General features: G+C 23.6%; 1 long non-coding RNA gene across 1 annotated transcript; it reads right to left on the bottom strand.

Annotated features, from left to right (window-relative positions):
• Positions 1 to 2014: 2014 nt before the first annotated feature.
• On the bottom strand, positions 2015 to 4527 carry LOC105636131 (uncharacterized). Its single transcript, XR_001046947.4, has 3 exons — positions 3741 to 4527; positions 2904 to 3014; positions 2015 to 2565 (listed from the first exon to the last, which is right to left on the bottom strand). It is a non-coding gene; the product is annotated as an uncharacterized LOC105636131 (long non-coding RNA).
• Positions 4528 to 11310: the final 6783 nt, after the last annotated feature.

The following is an 11310-nucleotide window of genomic DNA, read 5'->3' as shown; positions in this document are numbered from 1 at the left end:
AGAAAATTTGAAAAGAAAAAACAAATTTTCAAAAACAAAAAATTCCCCATTTAAATGGTAAACTAATTTAGTTACTTGCCTTTCTATCATCATTTTGAAGATATACATGATAAGCTCAAGATAATAAGAATAGAATAAGTAGAAAGAAACTTCAGAGACATATAACTAGCCATTGTTGAATTCATAAAAATTAAATTGCAGAGATTTATTTTTATTCTAAAACTTTGCGAGAATAAATGTCACCTTAACAAATTCCAGATTTATTTCCCTTTAATCCAAATACAACCAAATATGTATTTAATTGGAATTATTAATTAACATATTATTTCCATCAGAATATCCTATTATGATTTCCTTTCCATATGTATATATTTTTTGGTGGAAATCATAAGGTATATATCCGAAATCCACTGGCCTAAGCTGGATTTGAAGAGGAAAATGGCAAATAATATATGTTTCCTTATTTCGAAGATTTTACTTTCTTAGAATATTTTTTTACTCAAATTAACATGATAATTCAAATCTTTTAGAATTATTTTTTCAGAAATTTTTTTAATTGGTTAAAGTAGGAAACCCACAATGCATATATAGGTTAGGAACTTTTTTTTTTTTTTTACAAATTTATTTTCTTAAAAAAGTGATTTTCCATGAAATTTTGAATTTTGGAACCAAAATCATTTACATTTTAAGATTCATTATAAGAAATTAAATGAATCTTGAAGAAATTCATTTAATTTGTTATTCCTATTTAATATTTTACATCCCAGAAGATTCAGCACTTACATTTGTTAGCATGTATTAAGTTGTTTTTTCCTTTTGTATACAGTCATAAAATTAATTATATGCTCATATATTTGAGCCAAAAAAAAAAAAAAAAAGCAAATACCAAATTTATAAATGATGCTCTAAAATAATACTTAATATATTAATTATTATAATAAACTAAGTCAAGTTAATCATCACTTTGAAAAAATTTATTTTCTAATTTTACATTTCATAATATGTTCTATTTTTTATTTTGTGAATACTTTTAGATTTTTAAAAATGTAAAGTGTTCATAGTATTGTTATAATTTATAATAAAACATTAAAATAAAAATATAAAAAATTAATAGAAAATTATATATAAAAACTAAAGTAAAATCTTGCAACTATAAACAACAAGTACATATAATATGTAATGCACTTTCAAAATAACTAATATATAAAAAATAGATTATATTATACTATATAAGATACATATTAAATACAGTAAGGATGCGATGTTAAATTGTTATTTTTAATAAATCTTTAATTTGATTGGTTATAATTATTTTCTAAAAATAACTAATTATAAAAATTAAATAAAATTTTTACCATTATTTATCAAGGAATAAAAATTTTTTATAATACACTGGAAGAATTTTTTTCCCTCAAAATAAGAAACCATAAATGCTCATAAATTTTAGCAAAAGGTAAAACACAATACCAAAATTATAAATGATGTTTTAAAATAAAAATTATTATATTAATTAAATGGCTACTAATTGTTTCTCACATTTTAGTAATATTAGTTTTCTCGCACGTGCGTTACACGTTATTTGTACTCGTTTCAATAAATATAATTTAATTTATATATATAATTTTCCATTAAGTTATATACAATTTTTTTATTTAAATTCTCATATTATGAATAGTTTATATTATTAAAACTTAAGAGCATTTACAAAATAGAAAAAAATTTATATAATAACTAGGTGAAGGCCCGCGTGCGGATTGGTTTAATAATTTATTTTAATAGTTTATAATTTGTAAGTACGTATCAAAAATATATTTTACGAATTGTATTTAATATATTATTAAGTTATAGTGTTATAGAAATTGTAATGCCATTAATTTATTTTTAAATCATTATAATATTCAATTAATCTTGTCTAGGTTTTATTTCAAGTTAATAATTCAAATAATTTAACATTGTATCTTACCATGAGATAATTATAATTTAATTATTATTAATAAATATTAATTCTACAAAATATAGAAAAATAAAGGAAAGAAACTATAATATAGATCAATTATGCTACAAATAAGAAAGTTCAAATTGAAGATTTGGTACCGTTTGAATTACAACAAATGCAAATTTGCCTTTGTTGCACTTTGCACTTGGAAAAAAGGAACATCTAAATGCCCTAGTTAGATTGCTCCATCTGAGCACGGGCAAAGGCTCTAGCACAGCATCTAGTAATTGATGCACACTTCTTTGACAATTACAGGTTTATCAAGAGCAATTACATATCATTTCTGCCTTGACCTTCTTTTGAGGCACACTGTTAGTTTTTTTTTTCCCCATTTGCTGACATGGGAGCAGATTGGTTTCTCTTAGCATAACCAGAAGGCATTAATTTTGTATGCTTACAGTCAGCAGGTTCCTCCTTAAAAGATGCATCTTTCTACTTCAGAGTCAGCACATGAATCTCATCATCCATCTGGACATTATGAGCAGACATCATAAGAAACTCAATTCATGCCTTTATACTTCATAAACCAGATGATAGCAGGGGAAAAAACCAGCAAAGCCAAGCATAATCTGTATAGAAACATAAAACAGACATCAAATATATGTAGAGCTCAAGCAATTGCAGCAACAAAATTTAGGTTTACTCCCAAATTGACCACAAAAATTTTTTTCTAAACTGCTTACTTTTACCTTCATTTAATATCTCAACTGCCATCAAAATAGTTAACTAAGGCTAACAATAAGTCAAATGTCATTCAAATTGTCCATTATATTCATAATAGATGTAATAGATTAATTATTGAATCTATTAACAACCTATATCTACTGATAAAGTAACACAAAAATGACATATCACTTGCCACTAATAGTAATAATCAATATTTAAAATTTACAGAATAAATACACACCTGCTCGATTTCTAGTGGAGTAGGAAGCTCATGAGCCAGATCCTCCCATTTCTCTGGATCGTTATTGCTTCTTCATCATCGTTGAAAATCTCTTCAGGCTCTAATCTTCACCTAAAATCAACAAACACACATCACTTAAGGAGGAACTACTTGAAAAGCTAAATTAGAGAGAGCACTTTGGAAAAGTTTAAAACAAAAATATAATGTTCCCACGAAATTCAGAATTTATCAAGTTCACTGAATTAAAAAGGAAGATCACAAAGCGGCTTTCTTGTACATTAGAAAGAAAAGAATATTTTCCTGTGAATGCAAAAAAGAATAAAAAAAGAATTTATAGAGAATTATGAGCTATTTGAATGTTAAAACGGTAAAGGACGAACTATTTATTACAAGATATTGACATCTACAGCAATTTATTACAAGTTCAAAATTAATGCTACAAATACATAAAATGATATATGAGCAATAAAAAGAAAAAGAAGCAGAAAAAGAAATTAAAAGAAAATATGGTTACTTGATTACCCGGGATTGAAGGAAAATGATTTTCCACCAATCAAAAGGGAATTGAAACTTCTTGCTAAGTTAATAACCATCTATTTAGGTTTCTTAGGTCCCCATTGAAAAGGATGAAGAATGATAAAAACAAAAAGCATTAAGCCTAAAAATCTTTCTTTTTTTTTTTTCTTTACCATTAACAACGCAAATCGTTCAAGAAAACAACAATACAATGATATGTTTGAGAATAAAAGGAAATAGGAACACAAAAAGAAAAAGAAAATAAAAGAAATATGACAACTTAATTAACTGGGTTTGAAGTAAAATACAGATTCTATATACCTTCTTTTGTATATCATCAAGGCACCCAAAGCATAGATCTATGAAATGGAAAAAAGAAGAGAGGAAGAGGAAGAAAGCAGTTATAAACAAAGAAATTCATAATAAAAGATTGAATTTCTTGATAAACTAAAATTTGGAGAAACCAATTCCATAGTCAAATACAGCATTCACAATGCCAAATACTTCAACAAAACAATAATACAATGATATATTTGGGATAAAAAAAATAAAAAGAAAACGAAAAGGCAAAAGAAAAATAAAATAAAAGAAATGGGAACTTGATTATCTGGGTTTGAAAGGAAATGTCATTCTCCCACTCAAAAAAGTATCAAACTTTTCGTAGGTTTAATACCTGCATAATTGTCACAGAAACCATTATAGAAATACCCTGTAATGTATGCATTCCGTTCTAGCAAAAAAAAAAAAAAAATACAAAAAAGAAAAGAAAACATGAAAAGGAAATGCATACGATTGAATAACTTTTTTCTTTAATTTGAATAACACTTCAAAACAATCTGTAATCTTTTAGATCACTGCAGATCGGAAGAACCAACTCTTTAATGGCACCGACGTGGCAAGAGTGGGCGGAGCAGGCGTTGAGATTACAGAGACCAAGTCGTTAAGAGAGGTGACCAGTGCAAAAAGAACGAACACTCACTGCCACTGCGAGAGGAGCGGTTTCTACCTCTATCTCACTCCCGTCCACGGTCATTGTCGCGGTGACGGCATTTGAGCGAGAAGATGGTATCAAAAAAATAATGGTTCCGTACCATTTTGTTCGCATAAGATCTTATGGATGTTCCTAAATGTTTTTAATTAGACACGTAAACAATTATTTTTTTATAATAATTTTTATAATCTTCATAAAATAAGATAAAATAAATTTTATAAATTAAATTCTTAATATGCGTATTTTATACAAATAAAATAAAATGGAGGAGTAAAAGAGAAAATTTAAAAACATTTAAAAGTGTTAGTTATTATCAGTGTTCTGAGAGCCGGTCAGTGAACCGATGAAGGTAGGGGTTTACCGAATCAGAGGGTTTAACTTGGTTCAATACGGTTTAATTGGACTTTTATATATAATATTTTTAAATATATTTATTAAATAAAATTGAAAATATAGGTTAAAAAAATTGAATTCAAATAAAAAATATTTTCAAATTTGACTTTTACAAAAAGAATAAAAAGTTAGTAAATAATTTTTAAAAAAAAATAAAATGTGACTAAATTTATAACTAAAAAAATTATTAATTACCATAAAATATATTATTATTTTTCATTTAATTAACATATTAGGACTTTGGCTTCAGAAATAAAGAAGCCCAAAAATTAAAAAATCAGTTGTTCAATTTTTAAGAGGGCCAAATTTAAAAAAAAAAAAAACTCACATTTTCTTGAAAACCTAAAAATTGAATCAAACCAATTTTTAATCGGTCCGGTTCACCAATTTTTAGCCGTTTTCATCCTGTTTTACCATTTCAGTCCTTTTTTTTTGAACATTCGACTTTTCTATACAATTCGGACTGGACCACAGTCTGGTTCCTAGTCGAACCGGCCAGTCCAGTCTGATTTTCAGAACAGTGATTATTATCATAAACTATAAACTATTAATATTAATTTCTAAATTTTTGAGTGGCTAATCAAATCAAGAGTTAAAAAAAAAGCTCAAAAAATTGTAAACAAAGGAAAAAGGAAAAAGAAAATACTCAAAGAATAGAGTGCCAACTCAGTTTTTGAAGAATATTTTTTTACTTCAGGATTATATATATATAGATAAACTAAAAATTCAATAATTTAATAACTTGTTATTTATAAATATTATTATAATTCGACAATCAAATTTTCATAAAAATAAAACTACTTATCAATCAATTTAATTTAATATTTTTGTATATGATATAATATTATAAACTATCACTATTACTAAAATACGAGAAACCAACATTAAATTTTATATTTTATCAATCGAAAACAATAAAATTTTCTACTGTGTTAGTTTTAAAAATAAAAAATATATATAATTATATTCCAATGAATTTTCTGTTTACAAAAGCGTGAAGAACAGACTCGTTATAACTAACGCAGTTATCATTATTCCATTGAAGTTCAAACAAATTAAGAAAATAACAACACAAATCAACAAAAAAAGAATTCATTTCCAAAATAATGTTATTTAAAAATATAAAATAATAAAGCAAATAAACATTAAATAAATATATTAAATAAATAAAATAAAGTGAACATAAGAGATCACATGCTCAAATTGAGGATTAACTTGACTTGATTTGTTACGTTTTGAATTTAGATTATAGATATTATATATTATAGGTAGATACTTATTATAATAATTAATATATTAATTATTAATATATTAATTATTATATTAATTATTATTTTAGAGAATCATTAATGATTTTGGATTTTTCTTTTTATTTTCTTTTGTTAAAGTTTACGAGCATATAATTAATTTATGGTTACTTTCTTTGAGAAAATAAATGCTTTCAACTTGTTATAGAGTTTGCAAATATATACTGTGTTATATCATAATTTTATATTTTATAAATATTTCTGGTGAGTTTATTTTTTATTTTATATCGAATAATAAATCTTATAGTATATTTCTTGATGAACAATAATAAATGTCTTTATAGAATAAGTTGTTTTTAAGAAATAATTAATCAAATTAAAAATTTATTAAAAATAATAACTAAATATTATATTTTTACCATATTAATATGTACCTTATATTGTTAATATAACAAATTAAAATTGAATTATCTTTATGTTTTAACTAATAAAATTAAAACCATAAAAAATATTATATTCTTATCATATTTAATATATACCTTAGATTTGAAAATTAATATGATCAATCAAAATCAAATTATTTTTATTTTTCAACTAATAAATTATAGTTATTAATGATATTTTTGGCAATCCATAAACTTTGTAGGGACGTTTTTGGCAATCCCAATGCATTGTCCTTCCATTCACACTTTTATATTTTTATAACGTAAGTTGCACGTTTACAATATTCGTTCTTCGTGCACGGTTACAATACTCATTTTTTGTACTCATTTATTTTTTTTTGTTTATGTAATATTAAAGCATAAGTTTTTATTTAGATTAAACTAAATAAAATATTTATTTACGTTATATTTTTCCATAAAAACTACTTGTAATGATAATTCTATTTTATATAATAAAATGGTCTCAAAATAAAACTCAATCCAATTTCTAAATCTAATTTCAGTCTCTAATTTATCACATGCAGATTCTTGAAATTTTAATGGATGTCCAAAAGTAAATTATGATATCACTCAATCCCTAACCCCTTTTCCCCAAACCTAAATTAATTAAAAATTATTTTCAAAACTTAATATATAATAAGAAACAAATTACCGTAAGAAAATTATTAATTGAATCAAAAAAACAATGGCTTCTTCAATTAGAAAGTGCACGATTTAATAAAATTGGATTTTGATATATAAAAAAGAATGATTAAAGCCAAGTAAAAAATATATTCAATTAAATCATACAGAAATAAAGAAAAAATAATATTAAAATAAAAGAATATGTTTTTTTTCTTTTCTTTACCACTCCTAAAATAAAATAGTTTAAATTACAAGAAAATAATAAAATCAAATATTTAAAAATAACTTTGAAAATGTCAATATATATATATATATATATATATATATATATATATATATATATATATATATATATATTAAATTTGAAAAATTTAAAACTTACGATATAAATTACCTTAACTTTTTCATATATAATATAATATTATAAATTGTCTATATTACTAAAATATGAAAAAAAAATATTAGCTATAGTAATTAATATGTTAATCATTATTTTAGAGCATCGTTCATCATTTATAATTTTGGTATTAATTTTTTACTTTTTGCTAAAATTTATGAGCGTATAATTATATTTTATAGTTGTTTTTTTTTTTAATTTCTTTCACCATATTATATGATTTGCTAATATAACGTTTATATCATAATTTCATATTGTATATATATTTAGTAAGTTTTATTTTATATTTATTTGAAACAGTAAATCCAATAGGCAATACCGCCTGAATCATTAAACAAATCACAAAGTTTACCGATGACTTTAATTATACTCTAAATTTAACTTTTTTTTTTTCTAATAACTTGAATTTCAACTTTACTTTCTTTTTCTAGTAACTTGAATTTCAACTTTAGTTATAATACTACTGTAATTTTTCATTGTACCCAATTTAATGAATAACATGATAATTTCAAACAGTAAATCTAATAGACAATAGCACACTGACCTATACTCTCTCACATGATTAGATTAACAAAAAACTCTCAGTTTCACAACACCCTAACTATGTAATAGACAATGGCACGCTGACTTATACTCTCCCTCATGGTGAGTTTAACAAAAAAACTTACAGTTTCACAACACCCTAACTAATATTACTTAGGAATTTAAATTCATAAAAAAAACCAAGTAAAATAATACTCCCTCCGTCCCATTTTGTGTGCATGGTTTGATAAAACACGCATATTAAGAATTTAGTCAGCAAAAGTTATTTTGTCTTTTTTTTTACTCTTAATAACTCATTAAGATACTAAAAGCTCTTCATTCAATAAACAATTATAAATGTTATTATGAGAAAAATAATTATTTACATGTCTAAATTTAGAAACCTTGCAAACATTTTAGAACATCCAAAAAAGGAATAACAAGCAAACAAAATAGGCCAGAGAGAGTAAATTTTAATTAGTTATAAGCAGAGAATATTAGTTTAGATTTTTGTTTTGCCACTTTTCATATATGAAATTTTAGCTAGGGATTGTTGAAATTATACTTAATCTCTTATAAAAATAGATTTTATTCGTTATGGAGTTATTTTATTTTTAAGAAATCATTATTTGTTGTCAATATTATATAAATAAATAAATAATATTTTATTGTTAAGATTAATATATTATTTTTTATTTCAATATTTATATAAATATATATTTATTTATAAGCAGTGATGAATGTGGGTCCCACCAATAATATTTTATTCACTAAATTTAGTACAATTTAAAATTAGAATGTTGTTACAACAAAAGTTAAAATTTAAGATATTAAGAAGAGAAAGTTAAATTTATAATGCAATTAAAATTACACGCAAAGCTCAGAATTTTTTAATGATTCAGTGAGGCAATACCAACTTAAGATCTAATATATCAATCTTTTGTCTTCATTACATTCTGTTCATAGCTACTCTCCATGCTATTACCTCCCGTTACAGCTTACCAAACGCATTAGTATGCTTAAGTGAAATAGCCTTAGGTAGAATATCTAAAGGATTATCTATGTGTACACTTCATTTTTCGTAACTCTTGCGCATATGATTCCTCAAAATATCCACTTGAAACTAGGCAAATATAATTTACTATGTTTGTATGAATTATAAAAAGTATGATTAAGGTTATGGGTGTTAAAACGAGTCATGACATGTAAACACGATTTTCAAAACATAAAAAATAAATAGATTAAGATCGAGACTAAACAGGTTCATGTTATAAATGAATCACCAGTTATGAAATGAATATAATTTTTAATTTCGAAAATAATATTTTTTTTTCCTTATACATTAATTTGAAATTTCTCTAGTAATTTATTTAATGTATAGTAGTTATATGAAAAAATTTCCATAAGAAAATAAAAAAGAAAAAAATTTCCGTCTATCATTTGTACTTTTAGTATAAACTAGTATTTTTTATGATGTGCCTTACACGTTGACTATGCTCGTTATATAATTGTAATCTTTTAATTTTTTTTTAATCTATATAATAATAATTTATTTGTTTAGATTAAAGTAAATACAATTGCTTAATTTGTATTAGACTTTGCCGTACAAGCTAATTATAATGCTACTTCTTATATATTTAATTCTATTTTTTTATAATGCTGTAGTCGCAAAATAAAATTCAACAAAATCCCTAGACCTAATCTTTCAGTCCCTAATTTATAAATGTAAATTCTTAAAACCTTAATAAGTACTTAAAAAGAAAATCAAGTCATCATTCAATCTCCAATCTCTTGACCTTAACTCAAATCAATTTCTATATACAAATACTGCTAGGTAAAGAAAAGAAATGAGAAGATGATCTAAATTAATAATGATAATTACTTTAGCTATAGTGACAGTATTACTTATTCAGTGCATTAGAGAAAAGAACATTACATACACACAAATTCTTTAAACCCCAAAAAGTGGCCCAAAATAGAAATATATAGTTGCAGTTTTTTTTCCAGTTTATTTTCTTTCAAGTCAAACAGATTTAGAATATATTAGAAAAAATATCAAGAAAATTAAAAATATTTAATCATCAAGAGGTCATGTATTTAATCCAAGTGAGATATAAATCTGTTACTAAATTAAAGTGATAGTAGTTCTAAATTAATTCAGTAATGAAAAAGAAAATAAAAAAAATATTATTAAGAATAGAACTATTTTTAGAATTCAATATATAACAAAAAAATAAATTATATAAAAAAATTACCAATTGGAATTTACAAATCAACTCATTCTTTAATCGGAAAGGCAGTAATTTAATGATATTTGATATTAATGGAAAAAAAAGAAGATTATAGTCAAATCAATAAATGAAAATTATAAAGCAAATCATGGAGTTAATAAACAAATAATACTTCATATTTGACAAATTAACCTGTTATGGCAGGTAACATACCACACGTAAGTTTAAAACAAATTCTGTATTGATATAGAATTTTCTTATTTCTATACACCAGTAAAAGCCTTTTTTCTATGTCCAATTTTTTTCTCGTACGCACTCTCTATTTCTTGCAGCAAAAAGAAGAGAAAAAAAAAAATTTAATCAAAATAATATATTTTTTCTTTTTTTTTCTCTTTCAAATAAAATATTTTAAATTATAATCAAAATAGAATCCCATATTTAAAAAATAAAATATAAAATTTTCAAATGTTTCATATTATGTATATTTATTAAAAATAAATTTAAAAAACATAAAACTTAAAATTTTAAAATCCTTAATTATCTATATTTATTTATTCAAAAAATAATTTTTATAAATTATATTCAATCCAAACAATAAAATGTAAATTTCTAATTGGCTATAATTAAAATTATTTTAGCATATTCTAAATTTCATTAAATGTACTATTGAAAATCTCATATTCCCATATTTATATATAGTTAGATTTGAGTTAAATTTTAAATTTATTTCTCCCCTATTTCCATATTTATACATAGTATAAATTGAGGTAAATTTTGCATTAAATAACTTATGAATACCATGAGCAAATTAAATGAGCATTTAATCCATATACGATTTATTTAATTAAACAATTAAACGGGTTACACAATTCTTGTGTCGACTAATTATATCGCATGTTAAGCAAATTTGTAATTTTTGTGTGGTGTTCATATTGAACTAATCATATCGCATGTTAAGTAAATTTGTATTAAACCCGACCTGCCAACTCCTTTTGAAAACATGGCCGAATAACTTGATACGATAACACGAAAATAACTCCCAC

Source organism: Jatropha curcas, chromosome 4 (assembly GCF_041381405.1).
Source record: "Jatropha curcas cultivar XTBG-Jc1 chromosome 4, XTBG_Jcur_1.0, whole genome shotgun sequence".
NCBI lineage: Eukaryota > Viridiplantae > Streptophyta > Magnoliopsida > Malpighiales > Euphorbiaceae > Jatropha > Jatropha curcas.
This window is presented reverse-complemented; position numbering and strand designations above follow the sequence as displayed.